The 20,038-nt window shown below is 47.2% G+C and overlaps 1 protein-coding gene and 1 long non-coding RNA gene across 2 annotated transcripts in view; one reads left to right on the top strand and one right to left on the bottom strand.

The window, feature by feature from the left end:
* The window catches only part of ZNF652 (zinc finger protein 652), a 74,935-nt gene extending 74,671 nt beyond the window's left edge, over window positions 1-264 (bottom strand). Inside the window, exon 1 of the mRNA XM_024234965.3 lies at window positions 158-264. The gene's annotated coding sequence lies outside the window, so the exon portion shown is untranslated. The remainder of the gene's footprint in view (window positions 1-157) is intronic.
* LOC100936995 (uncharacterized) lies at window positions 60-19,772 on the top strand. Its single transcript, XR_008519627.2, has 5 exons — window positions 60-262; window positions 2,018-2,088; window positions 10,736-10,877; window positions 12,961-13,160; window positions 17,627-19,772. It is a non-coding gene; the product is annotated as an uncharacterized LOC100936995 (long non-coding RNA).
* Window positions 19,773-20,038: the final 266 nt, after the last annotated feature.

The raw sequence follows: 20,038 nt of genomic DNA, 5'->3' as shown, positions 1-20,038 counted from the left end.
GGCGAGGACGCGCGCGCGCGCGCCCGCGGCCCCTTCCCTCGCTGGCCCCCCCCCGCCCAACAGGGATCCCGACACCTCCCTCCGCCCGCCCCCTCGGCATCCCGGCCGCTGGGAGCGGCGGCGCGCATGCGCAGCCCTCGGGCCGGCCCGGGCGCACCTTTTCTGTCTCCTGCCACATTGTGAGCGCTCCGCCGCCCAGATAACCGCCGGCTCCCCGCGCCGCCCCCGCCTTCTCCCACTCCGCCCACTCCCGGGAGCCCAGGTAAAGGCGAGCGCTGCGCATGCGCGGTGCTCTCCGTGGGTCGGGGGGCGTGGTTGCTGAAAGGAAGCCAAAAGCGAACAGTGCAGGGGGTTGTAGCAGGGGCTGCTGTGGGATTCTACAAAATAGGCGCGGGTTAGGATGGGGGAAGGTAAAGTGAAGAAAGGGGCCAAAGTAGAAAAGTGGGTCGACGTGAGATGTGGAAGTAAAAGAGACTTTGAATAAAAACTTAACGACTGGTGACCTCCTTGTTCTCCTTGGAGGGCAGTGGGAGTGACGAGGGGGCAGAAATCAGCTCGGCAGCATGCAAGCAGTAGTGGTCATTCGCCGTGTGAATGGGACCGCTAAAAACTGAACAGTTTCGAGATTGCCAGGGTGCCCAGAAAAACAGATTTAGAGCCTCGCCTGTCCTGTGGCCAGGAATAGGGAAGGGGATGTGTGTGTTTGAGACCTACAGCTGCTGCGGTAAAGGAAGCCTCCATTGTATTACAGTATTATGACTAATTAGCTATTAATGATTAATATACTCAGTGGTACTATTAGTTAAGGTAGCATTTATCCGAGTTCAGAGACGAGAGTGTCCATAATTGAAAGTGTTCAGGGTACAGGGAGAGGAAATGAACCTGGCAAGGTGAAGGCCTGGGATGGAAAAGACCCAAGACAGCAAATCCGAGGTCAGGGTTCCCTTTCCCACCATAAACCAAACTTCTCTGAAGTTGTCCAAATCCTATCTTAATTGGAACTCCTTCCATTATTAAAAACACACTTAACTAATGTTCTTGCACTAAGGCTGACCCCAATGGCACATAAACATTTTCTTTTTCTTTTTTTTTCTTATTTGAGACAGGGTCTCACTCTGTCACTCAGGCTGGAATGCAGTAGCATGATCATGGCTCACTGCAGCCTCCTCCTACCATGCTCGCATGAGCCTCCCACCTCAGCCTCTGGAGTAGCTGGGACTACAGGAGTGTGCTGCCTCACCTGGATGATTTTTAAATTTTTGTAGAGACAAGGTCTCCCTATGTTCCCCAGGTTGGTCTCAAACTCTTAGGCTCAAGCAGTCCTCCCACCTCAGCTTCCCAAAGTAATGGGATTACAGGTGTGAGCCACCGTACCTGGCTGACATTTTCAATACACATGCAGCTACTTTTCCCTAAAATAGCACTGCTTGGTTTGAATGTGTCCCCCAAAGTTCACATGTTGGAAACTTAATAATCCCAATGCAAAAGTGTTGGAAACTGGGGCCTAATAAGAGTTTATTAGGTCATGAGGGCTCTGCCCTCATGAATGGATTAATATCATAAACAGTGCGTTAGTTATCTCCAGGCCGGGCGCAGTGGCTCATGCCTGTAATCCCAGCAGTTTGGGAGGCCAAGGCAGGCAGATCACTTGAGGCCAGGAGTTTGAGACCAGCCTGGCCAACATGGTGAAACCCATCTCTACTAAAAATACAAAAAAAATTAGCTGGGCATGGCGGCATGTACCTGTTATTCTAGCTACTCAGGAGGCTGAGGCATGAGAATCGCTTGAACCTGGGAGGCGGAGGTTGCAGTGAGCTGAGATTGCGCCATTGCACTCCAGCTTGGGTGACAGAGTGAGGCTCTGTCTCAAAAAATAATAATAATAAATTAATTAATTAATTAAAAAAATAAACAGTGAGCTAGTTATCTCAAAAGTGGGCTTGTTATAAAACCAAGTTTGGACCCCTTTGCTCTGTTGCTCTCTCATGTACTCTCTTGCCCTCCTGCCTTCTGCTAGGGGATGATGCAGCAAGAAGACCCACACCAGATGAGGGCACCTTGATATTGGATTTCCCAGCCTCCAGAACTGTAAGAAATAAATTTCTATTCTTTTTAAATTACCCAGTCTGTGGTATTCTGTTACAGCAACACAAAATAGACTCCAACAAGCACCCCACTCCCGTGACCCAAAATCCTGCAGGGAGTAAGATGACCTGAGTCTGGGACAAGGTTAGGGAAAAGATTGAAACTTTCTAAGCAAAGGGGACCAAGAGCTGACTCTGTCCTTGACCCCTTCCAAAAACAGATCCTTGACTTTTATTACATTTGGTCTTTGGACTCCAGGGATAATTTTGGCAACTTTGGGTCATGTTTTTCAATAATGAGTTTTTTTCAGTGAATAAACACTAAAAACAATACCATATTTTGGCAGGTAGAGAGAAAATCTTCAGGTAGAACAGGAGGAAATAAGCAAAAGTAATAAAAGGAGAGACAGATACAATGTGAGAAAGAACATGGTATCCATAGGGGCTGGTGAGCCTGGGACATCTCAGTGAGGTCAATGTCTCACTTTGCCTTCTTAGACATTTGATCCGTTCCCCACCCTTTGCTAGTCAGTGCTATCCAGCTTGGAAGAGGGGTGTGCAGAGTGATGGCTAATGAATGAGGTGACTTTCCCAGTGTCTGTGACTCTCCACCCACAGGCCAACTCTCTGAAGGATTCCTAGTAACTAAGTATGGTTTTTGCAGGGAAGTTAGTCCATTATCTCCTTTTCTTTTCTTTTTTTTTTTGAGACGAAGTCTTGCTCTTGTTGACCAGGCTGGAGTGCAGTAGCGCTATCTCGGCTCACTGAAACCTCTGCCTCCTGGGTTCAAGTGATTCTCCTGCCTCAGCCTCCCGAGTAGCTGGGATTACAGATGTGCACCACCACGCCCGGCTAATTTTTGTATTTTTAGTAGAGACGGGGTTTCGCCATGTTGGCCAGGCTGGTCTCAAACTCCTGACCTCAGGCAATCCTCCCGCATCAGCCTCCCAAAGTGCTGGGGTTACAGGCGTGAGCCATCGCGTCCGGACTTATGTCCATTATCTCATCAGATCTTCCAACAACCCTGCAAGGCAGACAGGACAGATATTATTCCCAATGAAGGAAATTCAGGCCAAGGAATGTTTAATGGCTCAGGCAAAGTCACCCAGCTCAGTAAACAACGGAGCCAAAGCAGGCCCCAGGCTCCCTGACTCCCAGCCTGCTGGTCTTTGACAGGCCTACTCTGAGAACCCGCCATTTATTGCCATGTAGTGAAAACAGGTGCCCTTAGCATGTGATGGAGAATAATTCTAACATTCAGTTCTACTTCTCCATCTCCTTTATTTAATGTTTTTTTTTTTTCCTTCTTCTTTCTTTCTTTCTCTCCCTAGAAGCCTGGGACTTGCCTCTGTGATCTGGTGCTTTGGAGGGCCTTGGGCCTCAGGGCTAGCAAGGTCCCTTTCTGGAGATTCCAGTTCCTCTGCCCGCCCTCCTTTACCTCTTTCTCCTCACACATCTGTCTCAGGGAGGGAGTGAGGGCTGCCAACCAATGTTACCACTTGACAGACCACAAGAGGGCTAGTTCCAGTGCCTCCCTTGTTCAGCTGCTGACACTGCAGCTTGGCAGTCATTGAAGGCAACATTTAGCTCCTACATCTGACCTGATTGGAAGATCAGGCTTCTGTCATCCTGGTTTCCTGGCCTTGGATAGTTCTTCACTAACTTTTATTCATTAAGGCAGTGGGCAGAAAGCAGCAGAACCCTGTTTTTTCTTTTTTGGGTTTTTGTTGTTGTTGTTGTTGTTTTGTTTCATTGTTTTTTTTTTTTGAGACAGGGTCTCCCTCTGTCACCCATGCTGGAGTGCAGAGGCGCTGTCATAACTCACTACAGCCTCAACCTCCTGGGCTCAAGCAGTCTTCCCACCTCAGCCTCCCGAGTAGCTGGGGACCACAGGTGCATGCCACTATGCCTAACTAATTTTTGTATTTTTTTGTAGAGATGGGGTTTTGCCATGTTGCCCATGCTGGTTTTGAACTCCAGAACTCAAGCAATCCGCTGGCCTCAGCCTCCCAAAGTGCTGGGATTACAGGTGTGAGCCACTGTGCCTGGCCAGAACCTGTTTTTTGTTTGTTTGTTTTTGTTTTGTTTTGTTTGTTTGAGGCGGAGTTTTGCTCTTGTTGCCCAGGCTGGAGTGCAATGGCGCTATCTCAGCTCACCACAACCTCTGTCTCCTGGATTCAAGCAATTCTCCTGCGTCAGCCTCCCAACTAGCTGGGATTACAGGCATGCGCCACCATGCCCGGCTAATTTTGTATTTTTAGTAGAGATAGGGTTTTACCATGTAGGTCAGGCTGATCTTGAACTCCCAACCTCAGGTAATCTGCCCACCTCGGCCTCCCCAAGTGCTGGGATTACAGACGTGAGCCACTGCGCCCAGCCCAGAATGTGTTTTTTAATTTAAAATTCTTATTTAAAAGTTCTGTACATTTTGAGAATTCTTAAAACCTTCACACATTTAATTTAAACAGCAGCAGAGATATCTGGTTCCTGGTAAAGTGAACAGGATGGCTTGATACAAGCTGCCTGCTCACTGCATTTCCTCACTTCCTAAATTCCTAGGGATGTACCTCCAGTGAATAATAGTTTTTACCACCTGTACATATACAGGGTCAGTGGCCACGGCTCCTTGCTTGCCCATTAACTAATAGCACATCCTACAGTACCAGACTTGGAGCCAGAGCCCTGGTCATGGCCTCCTAGGTTCTCATATTTGACTTTTACTCAATCATTTCACCATTTAGGCTTTATAAAAAGGGGAGACTGGCCGGGCGCGGCGGCTCATGCCTGTAATCCCAGCACTTTGGGAGGCCGAGGGAGGTGGATGACCTGAGGTCAGGAGTTTGAGACCAGCCTGCCCAACATGGGGAAACCCTGTCTCTACTACAAATACAAAAATTAGCCAGGTGTGGTGGCACATGCCTGTAGTCCCAGCTACTCTGAGGCAGCTGAGGCAGGAGAATCGCTTGAACCTGGGAGGCGGAGGTTGCAGTGAGCCGAGATCATGCCACTGTACTCCAGCCTGGGTGACACAGTGAAACTCCATCTCAAATAAATAAATAAATAAAATGGGGGAATTATATGGCTGTTAGGGTCCTCCAGATCTGATACCCAGGACTGTAATCTAAAGACTTGATTATGTTCATTAATACATTGCAATTTCATTCCTTTCCTAAGAATTACTATCCAAAGATCATCCCTAAGCCCTTCCTACAAGAAACTGCCCCTTTTACAGAATGAATAAAGTTGTCCTAGATTCCCGTTTTTTCCTCACTTTTTCTCATATCTCTAAGTGATAGTACCCAGAGACAGCTCAGAAGGCTGGATTTTTGGCTTTTCGTCATAGGGCTTTTATGTACATGCATGCGTGCACAAATGTATGTATATGTTCATTCTTAAAGGGATATGGGCCATGGGCACCTTCACTCTGTGGCCCCCCACCTCCCACCAGCCCTACTTGAATTTTAGTAAATAGTAAATAAATGCCAGGACCAGGCACAGAGGCTCACACCTGTAATCCTAGCATTTTGGGAGGCCGAGGTAGGTGGATCACCTGAGGTCAAGAGTTCGAGACCAGCCTGGCCAACATGGCGAAACCCTATCTCTACTAAAAATACAAAAATTAGCCGGGTGTGGTGGCACACAACTGTAATCCCAGCTACTTGGGTGGCTGAGGCAGAAGAATCACTTGAACCTGAGAGACGGATGTTGCAGTGAGCCAAGATCACACCACTGCACTCCAGCCTGGGCAACAGAGCAAGACTCCATCTCGAAGGAAAGAAGGAAAGAAGGAAGGAGGGAGGGGGGTTGGGAGGGAAGGAAGGAAGGAAGGAAGGAAAAAGAAAAGAAAAGAAAAGAAACCCCATCTCTACTAAAAATACAAAAAAATTAGCCAGGCGTGGTGGCGGGCACGTGTAATCTCAGCTACTTCAGGAGGCTGAGACAGGAGAATTGCTTGAACCTGGGAGGCCCTTGCAGTGAGCTGAGATTGTGCCACTGCACTCCAGCCTGGGCAACAAGAGCGAAGCTCCGCCTCAATAATAAATAAATAAATAAATAAATAAATAAAATATCAGAATGCCTAGAAGAACAAAAGAGTATGTACTAAGAGGCCAGATATATGAGTGCAGCTGTAGTGATAAGGAGGCCATTGGGATAGCCAATGTCACATACAAGTTTGGTTTTAGCTAGAGCTTTCTTCTACCCTAATACTGCCCCCATGTCCTGACAGCGGGCATTGCAGCAAATCCTGGACTGCAGCCAGAAGCTCTGGTCTCTGTACATCAGCTTCTCCATTTGAAACACCTCAGAATTTGAATTTTGACTACTCTGGTGTTAACATCAAAATGCATTTCATGGGCCGGGCGCGGTGGCTCACGCCTGTAATCCAGCACTTTGGGAGGCCAAGGCAGGCGGATCACGAAGTCAGGAGATCGAGACCATCCTGGCCAACATGGTGAAACCCTGTCTCTATTAAAAGTACAAAAAATTAGCCAGTGTGGTGGCAGGCGCCTGTAGTCCCAGCTACTCAGGAGGCCTCGGCAGGAGAATCGCTTGAACCCGGGAGGTAGAGGTTGCAGTGAGCTGAGATCGTGCCACTGCACTCCATCCTGGGCGACAGAGCGAGATTCTGTCTCAAAAAACCAAAAACAAACAAAAAAACCCACAAAAAAACAAAATGCATTTTATAGTGTTAAAGAAAACATATTTACGTGGCAATTTCTACACATCTTTCTTCTGCATTACTTCATTTAATCCTTCTCTCAATCCTGAGAGTGAAGGACAGAAAATGTTGTTCCCACTGTTTTCCACTGTTTGGTTTTGGTTTGTTTCCTTTCTTTTTTTTTCTTTGAGACAGGCTCTTGCTCTGTCATTCAAGCTGGAATGCAGTGGCGTGATCGTAGCTCACTGTAGCCTTGACCTCTTGGGCTCAAGTGATCCCACCTCAGCCTCCCAAGTAGCTGGGACTACAGGCACACACCACCACATCTGGCTAATTCTTTTTTATTTTTAGTATAGACGAGGTCTCACTATGTGACCAGGCTGGTCTCCAACTCCTGAGCTGAAGCTATCCTTCTGCCTCAGCCTCCCAAAGTGCTGGGAGATCTGGCCCTTGTTTTTTTTTGTTTTTTTCATGAGATGGGGTCTCACTCTGTTGCCCAGACTGGAGTCCTGTGACATGATCACAGCTCACTGCAGCCTCGACCTCCCCAGGCTCAGGTGATCCTCTCACTTCAGTTTTTTTTTTTTTTTTTTTTTTTTGTATTTTAGTAGAGACAGAGTTTTGCCATGTTGCCCAGGCTGGTCTCAAATTCCTGGGCTCAAGGGATCTGCCTGCCTCAGCCTCCCAAAGTGCTAGGATTACAGGCAGGAGTGAGCCACTGTGCCTGGCCCCTTGCTGTTTGTTTTGTTTTGTTTTGTTTTTGTTTGTTTGTTGTACAGCAAATAAAAATGCAGTCTGGATTTTAAGGGCCACACAGCAGCAAGAACTAAAACCTGGGTCTCCAAGGTCCAAGTCCAGGACTTCTCTATGACACCCTACCGCAGCCCTTTGCTGGATACCATACAAAGCAAATTGAGCAGATGTGGTCTCTGCCCTCTGAAAGTTTGGACTCAAATGGACAGCCACAATTCTGGCAAACATAAAAGGACAAAGTGATTTAGTGTCAACTCACATACGCAATAAATAACTGAGTTAAATAGATAAGGAAAGGCATGTTTACCTGGTCTACTGATATTTTTTAAATTCCCATTGAGTAGAGAGCAATGTTAATAAGACTAAGGTTTTGGGCCAGTCCCATTTTTGCCTACTTGCTTTGCACCTGGAAAAATATTTGTAACTGCATGCAAACTCTTTCCCCTCCTCGTCTTCAACAATCTGTAAACTTTCCCTGAGCAGCTACCAAGTGTAACACAAAGTGGGAACGAAGGGCCATTAAGAAATCATCTCTTGTGCCATGCGCGATGGCTCACGCCTATAATCCCAGCACTTTGGGAGGCCGAGGCGGGTGGATCACCTGAGCTCGGGAGTTCGAGGCCAGCCTGGCCAACATGGTGAAACCCTGTCTCTACTAAAAATACAAAAAAAAAAAAAAAAAAAAAAAAAATTTGGTGGATATGATGGCATGTACCTGTAGTCCCAGCTACTCAGGAGGCTGAGGCAGAAGAATCGCTTGAACCCAGGAGGCAGAGGTTGCAGTGAGCCGAGATTACTCCATTGCACTCCAGCCTGAGAAACAAAAGCAAAACTCTATCTCAAAAAAAAAAAAAAAAAAAAGAAAGAAAGGAAAAGAAAAGAAAAAAAATCATCTGTGCCCTCGAGCAACATCTTTAACCATTCGCCTAATTCAAACCACTGGGATGAAAATGTATATTCTGTATATACCATCTCTACTGCTGGGAAAAAAGACACGTCAACTCAATACCCATCCTATTTTTAGAGGGCCTGAGATTCGTCCTTATCCATGCAGGACAGTCGGGTAGGACAATGAAGAGGTGGACTTCTGAATTTGAGAGAACTTGGTCTTATCCCAGAGAAGTGAGGCCACCACCCACCTGCAATAGCTTGGCTTCCTGGATCCCTGAGCAAAGGTAGAAAGGAACCCTGGGGTTAGGTAGTGTGGGCAAAGACCTGCAGCCGGAGAATTCCCTATCCTCCTATCTCAGAGCAGACTGTTGCAGCCCTCAATTCATCCTTTGGGGGTTCTGCCTCAGGCTCTGTCTCCGGTAGAATGATCTAAGGATCTAAGGGAGCGAGGCCCAAATTGTTTGAGTCTTTAAAGAGACTCACAAATCTTTTTAAGCAGCAAGCTTAATTGTTGTCTGTAATTGATGTGACATATGCCCCAGAGGCATGCACTGAGGTCCAATTGAGATGGTTTTTTAAAAAAATTGGAATTAATTAATTAAAGAAGGCAGCTGCACGGGCCTGGTAGGTGGTGCCAAGCTCTGTAACCCTAAACCAGCCAACCCACCCAACTGGCCTCACCACCTGAGGAACAATCCCTGCAGCTCTCATGGAGATGAGATGGGATGGAAGTGCTGGGAAGCAGTGCAGGGAAGGGGGGCTTGCAAGGGGGAACGGCGGGGCTCAAGGGACCCACTCTTCACTTTCATGATCCCCCAAAGACTTAGCTCTTGAGAACTGTTTGGGGGGACTAGGTAACTGGGGAAAAGAGGTGGGAAATTCAAATGGAAGTATGTGAGAGGGGCAGGCGAGATTTTGGGGGAGGGGAAGCCAGGGGGCTGGAATGGGAGGGGGAGGGGTTCGCAGGTGTGAGAACGGTGTAGCAGCTCCGGTAGGGAATGGAAGGATCGGGGGTGGAGAGGTCTATGGGCGGAGCTCAGAGGAGGTGGAGCCTGGGTGTGGGGGCGGTAACATGGTGCCTGAGGCCTCAGCACTCAGAGGAGGTGTTAATTAAACCCCTTACCTGAGGTCGTTAACAAAGCTGTGGCAGCTTTTCCTAGGAGTTGAGTTAATAACAATAATAATAACAATTAACGATAATGAGACCTTATCTGGAGAAAGTTGTTCCTAGAGATTGTAGGCATTAAGTCATTAATTCCCCTGGCCCCTGAGGGCCACCTTTTCCTAAAAAGTAAATGTTGGTGCAAGCAAACACAAACAATCCTTGTGCACCTGAGGACTGAACTGGCGTCCTGTGGCCAGTCTGCTAGGCTTGCTGCCCTTGGCTGGCTGGGTTAGTTCATTTACACGGGGATAATATCCAGAGTTCTATTAGGGCATCATAAACTGTTATAATTTTTTGCATTATCTAAAGTCTCTGAAACGATGCTTAAATGAAGTGAGGTCAGAAATCGCCACCATAAGATGCCTACACAACTTTGATGTTGAAAACTCGGCCAGGAGCGGTAGCTCATTGCCTATAATCTCAGCACTTTGAGAGGCCAAGGTGGGTGGATCACTTGAGGCCAGGAGTTCGAGACCAGCCTGGCCAACATGATAAAACCCCATCTCTATTAAAAATACAAAAATTAGCCAGGTGTGGTGGTTCACGCCTGTAGTCCCAGCTACTCAGTAGGCTGAGGCACGAGAATCACTTGAACCTGGAAGGCAGAGGTTGCAGTGAGCCGAGATCACGCCACTGCACTCTATCCTGGGTGACAGAGCAAGACTCTGTCAAAAAAAAAAAGAAAAGAAAGAAAGAAAAAGAAAAGAAAGGAAGGAAACAAACTCAAGCCCCACCTGAGAGCACCAGCCTGAACAATATGCTGCAGTGGAGAATGGCCTGGAAATGCCCCAATACTGCATGGCGAGGCCCTGATTGGCTGAGTCTCTGCTAGAGATGGGGCAAGACTTTAGTTATCTGCCCCGGCGGACCAAGAAGGGAAATTTAGAGCAAAGGCTTGAGGGAAGTTAAAAAAGGAGTTTTCTTAGATTGGGGGAATCACATGGGATAGTGGTTGCTCCAAAAGCCTTGAGCAAACCTTAGTGCCAATACTGGCTGGCCTTGCAGAGTTAAACATAGCAGCGATTACTACAAATTATTATATATGCTCCAATCCAAAGACAGACTTTGTATTCACATCTGGTAGATGGGAAAGTCATCATCATTATTCCAGTCAAATATCAAAGGCAGCAATATAGAGCATGTATGGTATAGTACATTTATTTATTTTTTATTTTATTTTAGACGGAGTCTTGCTCTGTCACTCAGGCTGGAGTACAGTGACACAATCACCGTTCACTGCAGCCTCGACCTCCCAGGCTCAAGTGATCCTCCTGCTGCAGCCTCCTGAGTAGCTGGGACTACAGGCCTGTGCTACCGTGTCCAGGTAATTTTTAAATTTTCTTTTCTCTCTCTCTCTTTTTTTTTCTTTCTGAGACAGAGTCTTGCTCTGTCACCCAGGCTGGAGTACAGTGTTATGATCTCGGCTCACTGCAACCTCCATCTCCCGGATTCAAGCAATTCTCCTGCCTCAGCCTGCGGAGTAGCTGGGACTACAGGCATGCACCATGGCGACCAGCTAATTTTCGTATTTTTTTTTTTTTAGTAGAGTTGGGGTTTCACCATGTTGGCCAGGCTGGTCTTGAACTCCTGACCTCAAGTGAATTTTTAAATTTTCTGTAGGAATGGCAGTCTCACTATGTTCCCCAGGCTGTTCTTGAACTCCTGGGCTCAAGCAATTCTCCCACCTCGGCTTCCCAAAGTGTTGGGATTACAGGCATGAGCCACTGCACCTGGGCAACACCTTGTTTTAAACAACAACAACAACAAAACCTCAATGTACCTAAACAGAATGGGTCTTCCTGGTGGTCCTTAGGTCATGAGGCGGGGGCATGATGTTGTCCATTAGTAAAAGGGCAGGTGAAATCTAGAGCAGGAGCTAAACCTGTCTGAATCTCAGAGCTGGGCAGCAGAAGAATCTATGTTATGAAATAAGAGGGACCAGTCCCCACTCTTCTGACCTTAGGCCCCTCCCCTATTCCTTTAGAATCATAGCCTTTCTTCTCTTACCTGTATTACTACAAAGTCATCTGTAAGAAGGTACTGGAACTTTCAGGGCTTGAATAACAATCTGCCTTATAGGTTACATTAGAGAACATACAGTAAAGTATTATTTGGTGAAGTTAGGGAATGGAGAGTTCTTGTTAATCAAATAATCTGGTTAACAAAGTAGCACTCAACGTATAGTAATATTTGGGATATACTTATACAGGTTGAGTGTCCCTGACAAAATAATCTGAAATCCAAAGCACTTCTGGTTCCAAGCATTTGGATAAGGGATACTCAACCTGTACTAAAATTATTCCCTGTTTATCTGAAATTCAAATTTAACAAGATGTTCTGTATTTTGTCTGGAAACCTTACTGATACGGCTTAGATGTCCTCTCCAAATCTCATGTTCAGATATAATCTCCAGTATTGGAAGTGGAGCCTCACGGGAGGTATTGGGGTCATGGGAGCAGATCCCTCATGGCTTGGTGCTGTCCTTGCCACAGTGAGTATGTTCTCTCGATCCGGTTGTTTCAAAGTAGGTGGCGCCACCCCCCGCCACCCCCACCCCCATCACTCACTGTCTTGCTCTTACTTTTGCCGTGTGATATGCCTGCTCCCACTTCACCTTCTACAATGAGTAAAAGCTTCCTGAGGCCTCCCTAGAAGAGGAGCAGATGCTGTTGCCATGCTTCCTGTACAGCCTGCAGAACTGTGAACCAATTAAACTCTTTCCTTTATACGTTATCCAGTCTCAGGTATTTCTTTATAGCGATGTAAGAACAGCCTAATGGCTGGGCACAGTGGCTCATGCCTGCAATCCCAGCACTTTGGGAGGCTGAGGCAAATGGATTGCTTGAGCCCCCCAAAAAAAAAAAAAAAATTAGCCAGGCCTGGTGGCACGCACCTGTAGTCCAAGCTACTTGGGGGGCTGAGGTGGAAGGATCCCTTGAACCTGGGAGGTGGAGGTTGCAGTGAGCCAAGATTGTGCCACTGCACTCCAGCCTGGATGACAGAATGAGACTCTGTCTCAAAACCAAACCAAACCAAAAAAACAAAAAGAACAGCCTACAGCCAGGCGCAGTGACTCATGCCTGTAATCCCAGCACTTTGGGAGGCTGAGGTGGGTGGATCACCTGAGGTCAGGAGTTCGAGACCAGCCTGGCCAACATGGTGAAACCCTGTCTCTACTACAAATACAAAAAATTAGCCAGGCATGATGGCACACACCTGTAATCCCAGCTACTCAGAAGGCTGAGGCCCAAGAATTGCTTGAACCCGGAAGGCGGAGATTGCAGTGAACCGAGATCATGCCACTGCACTTCAGCTTGGGTAACAGAGAGACTCTGTCTCAAAAAATAATAATAATAAAATAATTTTAAAAAATTTAAAAAAGAACAGCCTACTACATTTTCTTGCAGGTCTGGTCCACTGCTAGGAGATCCATATCTACTCCTTGGGAGTTCTCCAGAGGAAAAAATCAACAGGAGGGAGAAAGATACTCTGCTAGCTTCGGATTCATTAGTACTAGGAAATGGAGAGATAGGAGGTATAATGTATTAGGGAAGCAAGGGATTCAGAACCAGGTGCCCACTGACTCTGAGAAGCACTGGGTGCACAGGTAAGATGCTGCGAAGTCTTTAACTGGCCTCCATGTCAAATTAAACAGTTGTTTCAGAGATCTCAGGAAAGAAAGCCTAAAACAAAATATCATCTACTCTTTAATATTATCCAACACCCAGACAGAGTCCCACCATAAAGTGGGAACAGATGGGCAGCTTCTAGACCTCATTTATCTATGCCAACAGAGAGGAAGCAGGGTCTGGGCACAGTGCTCATGCCTGTAATCCTAGCACTTTGGGAGGCTGAGGCAGGAAGATTGCTTGAGTCCAGGAGTTTGAGAACAGCTTGGGCAACATAGCAAGACCCCATCCCTACAAAAAATACAAAAAAAAAAAAAAAAAAAGCCAGCATGGTAGTATGTACCTGTAGTCCCAGCTACTCTGGAGGGTGAGGTGGGAAGATCCCCTGAGCCTGGGAGATGGAGGCTGTAGTGAGCTGTGATCACACCACTGCACTCTAGCATGGGTGACAAAGTCAGACTCCATCTTTTTTTTTTTTTTTTTTTTGAGACAGTTTCGCTCTTATTGCCTAGGCTGGAGTGCAATGGTGCAACCTCGGCTCACTGCAACCTCCACCTCCCAGGTTCAAGCAATTCTCCCGTCTCAGCCTCCCAAGTAGCTGGGATTATAGGCACCCACCACCACGCCCAGCTAATTTTTGTATTTTTACTAGAGACAGGGTTTCACCATGTTGGTCAGGGTGGTCTCAAACTCCTGACCTCAGGTGATTCACCCGCCCCCCAAAGTGCTGGGATTACCGGAGTGAGCAGAACAATGGCCCCCAAGGATGTCCATATCCTAATCTCTGGAACCTGTGAATATGTTACTTTACATGACAAAAGGGACTTTGTAGATGTGATTAAGTTAAAGATCTTGAGATGCAGAAATTATCGTGGATTATCTGATGGGACCAGTGTAACCACAAGAGTCCTTAGAAGAGGGAGGCAGGAGCTTCAGAGTGTGTCACTGTGGAAGCAGAGATTAGAGTGATGTGACTGCTGGCTTTGAAGGTGGGAGAAGGACAGGAGTCAAGAAATGCAAGTAGCCCTAGATGGAACACAACCCTGCCGACAGGTTGACTTAAGCCCAGAACTGTAAGGTAATGGATTTGGGTTGTTTTAAGCCACTACATTTACGGTAGTTTGTTATAGCAGCTGTAGGAAATAAATTTGGTTCCCCATTGTTTACAGGGAAGTCTGAACTGCTTTGCAAGGCACTCGAGGGCCTTATGCTATCTGGCCCTTGCCTAGCCGCCTGGCTAGCCTGGTCTCCCCACTCACTCACCAGGGGTTTGCATATGGAACTTCTCCAGCATCCTTAATAGGCCATGCCCTTTCTTACATCCATACCCTTGTCTGTGCTGTTTCTTCCACCTGGAACACCCTCTCCTTATTTGTTTATCTGGCAAACTCCTCATCCTTTACATCTCAGCTCAAACAATACCTCCTCTGTGAGGCCTTTCCTACTTCCCCCAAAGGGACTTAGGCCTCCTTTTCCTGTGCCTCCGCTGTGTTTTACATCCACTCCATTTAAAGCAGCTCCTGTACTTTAAGGAGCTGTTCATTTCCTCACTGGACTGTAAGCTACGTGAGGGGATAGGACCTCCCATTTCACCTTTGGTCTCCCTTAGTACCTGGCATGGTCCTCAGCTCGTCAAATAAAGGTCCCCAGGGACAAGAGTTCTTACCCTGCCTGCCAGCATTGCCTGGACTGGAGATGCAGCCCCTCCAGCTCCACCTCTCCATCAGTAACATGCATTAGGTCAGCCATCCCTTCTCTTCTCTATTAAGAGACAGGGACAAAGGAAGTCAGACATGGAAGTGCTTCGGGTTCAAAAAAGAAAAAGGTGTTTATCAAAGTTTTGTAGTATTTCTTTTCTCAAAAAATTTTTTTTGAGACAGGGTCTCCCTCTGTTGCCCAGGCAGGAGTGCAGCAGCACAATTTCAGCTCACTGCAACCTCTGCCTCCCAGGTTCAAGTGATTCTCATGCCTCAGCCACCTGAAACACCACGCCTGGCTAATTTTTGTATTTTTAGTACAGATGGAGTTTCACCATGTTGGCCAGGCTGGTCTTGAACTCTTGACCTCAAGTAGTCTGCCCACCTTGGCCTCCCAAAGTGCTGCCACCGTGCCTCCCCAAAGTTTTGTGATATTCCCTTTCCTTCCCTTCCCTCCCCCTCCCTCCCCTCCCTTCCCTTTCCCTCCCTTCCCCTCCCCTCCCCTTTTTTTCTTGGACTTGCCATGTTGCCCAGGCTGGTCTAGAACTCCTGGCCTTAAGCGATCCTCCCATCTCAGCCTCCCAAAGTGCTAGGACTACAGGCATAAGCCCATCTCTGGCCTGTAATATTTCAATTGTACCCACGGTCTATAATGTTTCCTCTCCAAGTATCAATCCCTTTGGGAAATGGATCTAGAGACAAGCTTCATGAAGACAGGAACTGTGCCTACTTTGCACCCCATTGTATCCCCAGCATCTAGCACTGTTCTTTGCTCTCAGGTGGATTCTCTGGTGTTAGCTGGTGAAGATCTTAGAGGAAGCTTTCTCGCATTCTTTTTGAGACAGGGTCTTGTTGTGTCACCCAGGCTGGAGTGCAGTGGTGCGATCATGGCTCACTGCAGCCTTGACCCTTGACCTCCTGGGCTCAAGTGATCCTCCCACCTCAGCCTCCCAACTAGCTGGGACCAGAGGCGCACACCACCATGCACAGCTATTTTTTAAAAAAATTCTTTGTAGAGATGGGGTCCCACTATGTTGCCCAGGCTGGTTTTGAACTCCTGAGAGCTCAAGTAATCTGCCCACTTTGGCCTCCCGAAGTGTTGGGATTACAGGCATGCACCACCGTGCCCGGATGTCTCACAATCTTTAGATTCATAGTTTCACCTCTCTAAGGTGCTTGCTGATGTTGGATATCATCTTGAGTGAAGGTTTCCCCACAGTCACTACATTCAAGTAATTGAGTTCCATGGTATTGAGTAAAGCGTGCCTTCCAAGCCTCCAAATTCCCCCTGAGGGCTCTCCCACGACAGAGCCAGACACAAGATTCCTTTCCAGTAGGAATTCTCTGATGTTGTAGAATATGATTACTCCACTCAAATAAAGGCTTATGCACACTTATTACACTTATAAATGTTTTCTCCAGTATGAATTCTCTGATGTTTAATGAGAAGCAAAAGGCAAGTGAAGGTCTCAATAAAAGCCTGTTACACACCCAGCCCTGTGCTCAGTGTTCTGAGGGACTCCCAGATGGAAGGCCTGGGCTCTGCCCTCCAGATGTTTACAACCTTGTTGGGGAGACAAGACTCATGTACTGCGTTACACAGCCGGAGAACATGAGACATTATGTAATCATATCAAGCCACGTCATTTAGTGGAATTAAATGGGAATTGGGAGAAATGAGAGTTCAGCCAGAGCTTATCTGGATGGGGAAGGGGGCATAAAGGACTTTAGACTTTAGCTGAAAGGATGGTAAGATTGCGCCTGGAAGAGAAAAGGGGAAGGGTGTTCCAGGTTGTGGACTCCAGCAAGAACAAAGACATCCTTCTGCGGGGACTCACTGTTTTAGACTCTGAGGGAAAGCAAGAAATCGGGAGGAAAAGAAGAGAGGGACAGAGGAAAGAAGAAAAGGAGGGAGGGAGGAAAGGATTTGTCCTTTGATTTAGGAAACTTCCACAAACTTTGTGCAGCAGCCTTTGAAAATTTATTTCTCAGCTGTGCGCCATGGCTTACGCCTGTAATGCCAGCACTTTGGGAGGCCAAGGGGGGCAGATTACGTGAGGTCAGGAGTTTGAGACCAGCCTGGCCAACATGGTGAAACCCCATCTCTACTAAGTACAAAAAAATTAGCTGGGTGTGGTGGCATGAGCCTGTAGTCCCAGCTACTTGGGAGGCTGAGGCAGGAGAATCGCTTGAACCTGGGAGGCAGAGATTGCAGTGAGCTGAGATTGCACCACTGCGCTCCAGCGTGGGTGACAGAGCAGGATTCCGTCTCAAAAAAAAAAAAAGAAAGAAAAAAAAGAAAAAGAAAATTTTCTTTCTCCAATGCCTTTCTCCCTTTAGAAATTGAGTCACTTTCACTTTTCACAGGCAAACCTAAAAAGGAACGCTTTACCGCTGTGCTGCATGTGTACATCCTCCCTCTGCCCCAGCCTTCTTGGGATCCATTCCAGTTCCACGACCAGGAATGTTACCCTCAGCCCAATGTGCCTTGGTGACAAAGGCACCAATGGGGAGAAAACCCCATTCAGGAGAGGGCCCTCGGAGAGCACCCAAGCATGCCCAAACCCTACGTCGTCTTCTTTCCCCTATCGCATCCTCTAAAAATTGTCCATAGGGGATGTTGACAGAGTGAGGGTCATCAAATCCAATGGCTTTTTACTTATTTATATCAGTTTTGTAGGAGTTTTTATGGAGCATTCAGAGTAGAGAATACTTTATAACTTTTCCTTGTTTTCTCCATTCTGCAGAGGGTAGCAGACAAGCAAGAGGGTGGAATTTGCAGCATCTCATCTTGGTGAGACAGTTGGAAGACTTTTCTGCCAATTATAGTGGTTAAACACTGACTCAACATCAAACAACGGCATGAGAAGTCAGAGCCTTCATTCGTGGACAAGTTTCAAAAACACGGGAGCACCACCTGTCATAAGCAATTTAGTCAGAACAGAAGAGAATAGATCACACCCAACAAGACAGAAAAAGCTGCTTTCTGGAGAGGGTGGGAGCTAATATTTCCTAACACGGTGAAATTGTGAAGTGCTTTTTGCAGCCCTTCATAATTTCATCATCCAAAAGGTTTGCTTTTGGAATTCTTAGACACTTAATTCTGTCCCTGCTTCCCGTGTCACTTCCACAGGACACTGAATTTGGGAAGAGGGAGACCTCACCAATGATGGGAAGAACAGACTAGGGACTGACACCCTTTTGGGTTTGCCATGTGAACATCCTCCTGGAACAGTCTCCATTCTGTCCCAGCAAGACACACTCTGCTCTGTGAAGAACCCAGGCAGGAAAAAAAAAAAAAAAAAAAAAAAAAAATCTATGAGGCCACAGTGGAAATGCAGCTCAGCAGGACTCTCAGGGACCCCAAAATTGTCCCATCTGACAACTCACCACATTTTATTTATTTATTTATTTATTTATTTATTTATTTATTTATTTTGAGATGGAGTCTCACTGTGTCACCCAGGCTGGAGTGTAGTGGCGTGATCTAGGCTCACCGCAGCCTCTGCCTCCCAGATTCAAGCGATGCTCCTGCCTCAGCCTGCCATGTAGCTGAGACTACAGGCATGTGCCACCACGCCCAGCTAACTTTTGTATTTTTAGTAGAGATGGGGTTTCGCCATGTTGCCCAGGCTGGTCTCAAACTTCTGACCCTGAGGTGATCCACCCCCGCCCCTCGGCCTCCCAAAGTTCTGGGATTACAGTCATGAGCCACTGCACCCGGCCAACACATTCTATTTTCATCATTGTGCCTGTCCTCCCTGCTAGCTCATGGGCTCCTCCAGAGCAGGCATGTTTGCCCTAGTCACCATCAAAACTGTCTTAGTACCTGTCACGGTGCCTGGCACATAGCAGTTATTCAGTAAATGTTTGTTGAATAAATCAACTATAAACATCAAAATGATTCCCTTAAAAAGGTCTTCATTCTTGTTCAGATGCAGAGTTACATTACAAACACTTGTGTGCTGGGGATAGGAAGGGACACTGTTGGGTAATAATAAGTGCTTGAAACATGTGGGACGGCCCTGGAAAATAGCCCAAAAAGTTCACATTGTATCTGATAAGCAACAGGGAGCCACTGCAGGTTCTTCAGGTCACCAGTAGGCAAGCAGGTGGTGGCTTTCCAGGCTGAAAGGTGTATTTGATCTGGAAGATAGTAGGATCACAGACAAACAGTGAGTCTTGGAGTAGCCTGATCACAGTGGCAAGCTCAGGAGACAATTTTATGGCTGAGGGCTGAATGTTTCAGCTGGGTGGGTGTCAAGAAACCAGCAAGACGCCAGGCGTGGTGGCTCATGCCTGTAATCCCAACACTTAGGGAGGCCGAGACAGAGGATCCCTTAAGCCCAGGAGTTTGAGACAAGCCTGGGCAGCATAAGGAAGCCCTGTCTCTACAAAAATAAAAACATAACAAAATTAGCCAAGTGTGGTGGCGTGTGCCTGTGCTTCTAGCTCCTTCAGAGGCTGAAGTGGGGAGGATCACTCGAGCCTGGGAGGTTGAGGCTTCACTGAGCTGTGATCATGCTGCTGCACTCCAGCCTCGGTGACAGAGTGAGAACCTGTCTCAAAAAACAAACAAAACAACAACAACAACAACAAAAAACAAGAAACCCAGCAAGAATTAAGAATTCTGGTGAGCACTGTTCCCGTGTGACCTCAGAGAGCTGATAGGCAATTTGATGGCAGAGGCAGGGGCCAGTGCAGTCATGGCCAAAAATGGCCAGGGAGGAAGAAGATGCCTTGGGGTTCAGCCCAGGAGTCTGGTGTTGGATGGTGTGGAGAGTAGAAGTGAAGCCAAAGTAAGGTCTGTCTTTCTTCAGAGAGAGCATCCTAAAGGCAGAGGACATGTCTTATCCATCTACACTCACAGCTCCAAGCGGAGCTCCTTGCACAGAGAAGCTGCTTAATAAATTGACACACGAATGCTTGGCTGCCTGGCTGGCTCTGGGAGGCATGGATGATGCCAGAGCTTGGGGAGGCCACTGAAGCAGTGTTTATTGTCCTTTCTCCTCCAACTTTCTCAGTCTACCCTTCTGTGTTGTCCCACCTCTCCTTGAAGCCAGAAGATGTCCCCAAAGGTTGCTACTCTCCACATGGACAGCAGGTATTGAGGAAGGAAATGGTCTCCACCTGCAGCTTGCAACTCCCTCCTCCTCGGG

The sequence above is a fragment of the Pongo abelii genome, chromosome 19 (assembly GCF_028885655.2).
Source record: "Pongo abelii isolate AG06213 chromosome 19, NHGRI_mPonAbe1-v2.0_pri, whole genome shotgun sequence".
NCBI classification, from domain to species: Eukaryota; Metazoa; Chordata; class Mammalia; order Primates; family Hominidae; genus Pongo; species Pongo abelii.
Note: the sequence above shows the minus strand (reverse complement) of the source record. Positions and strands in the feature narration are given on the sequence as shown.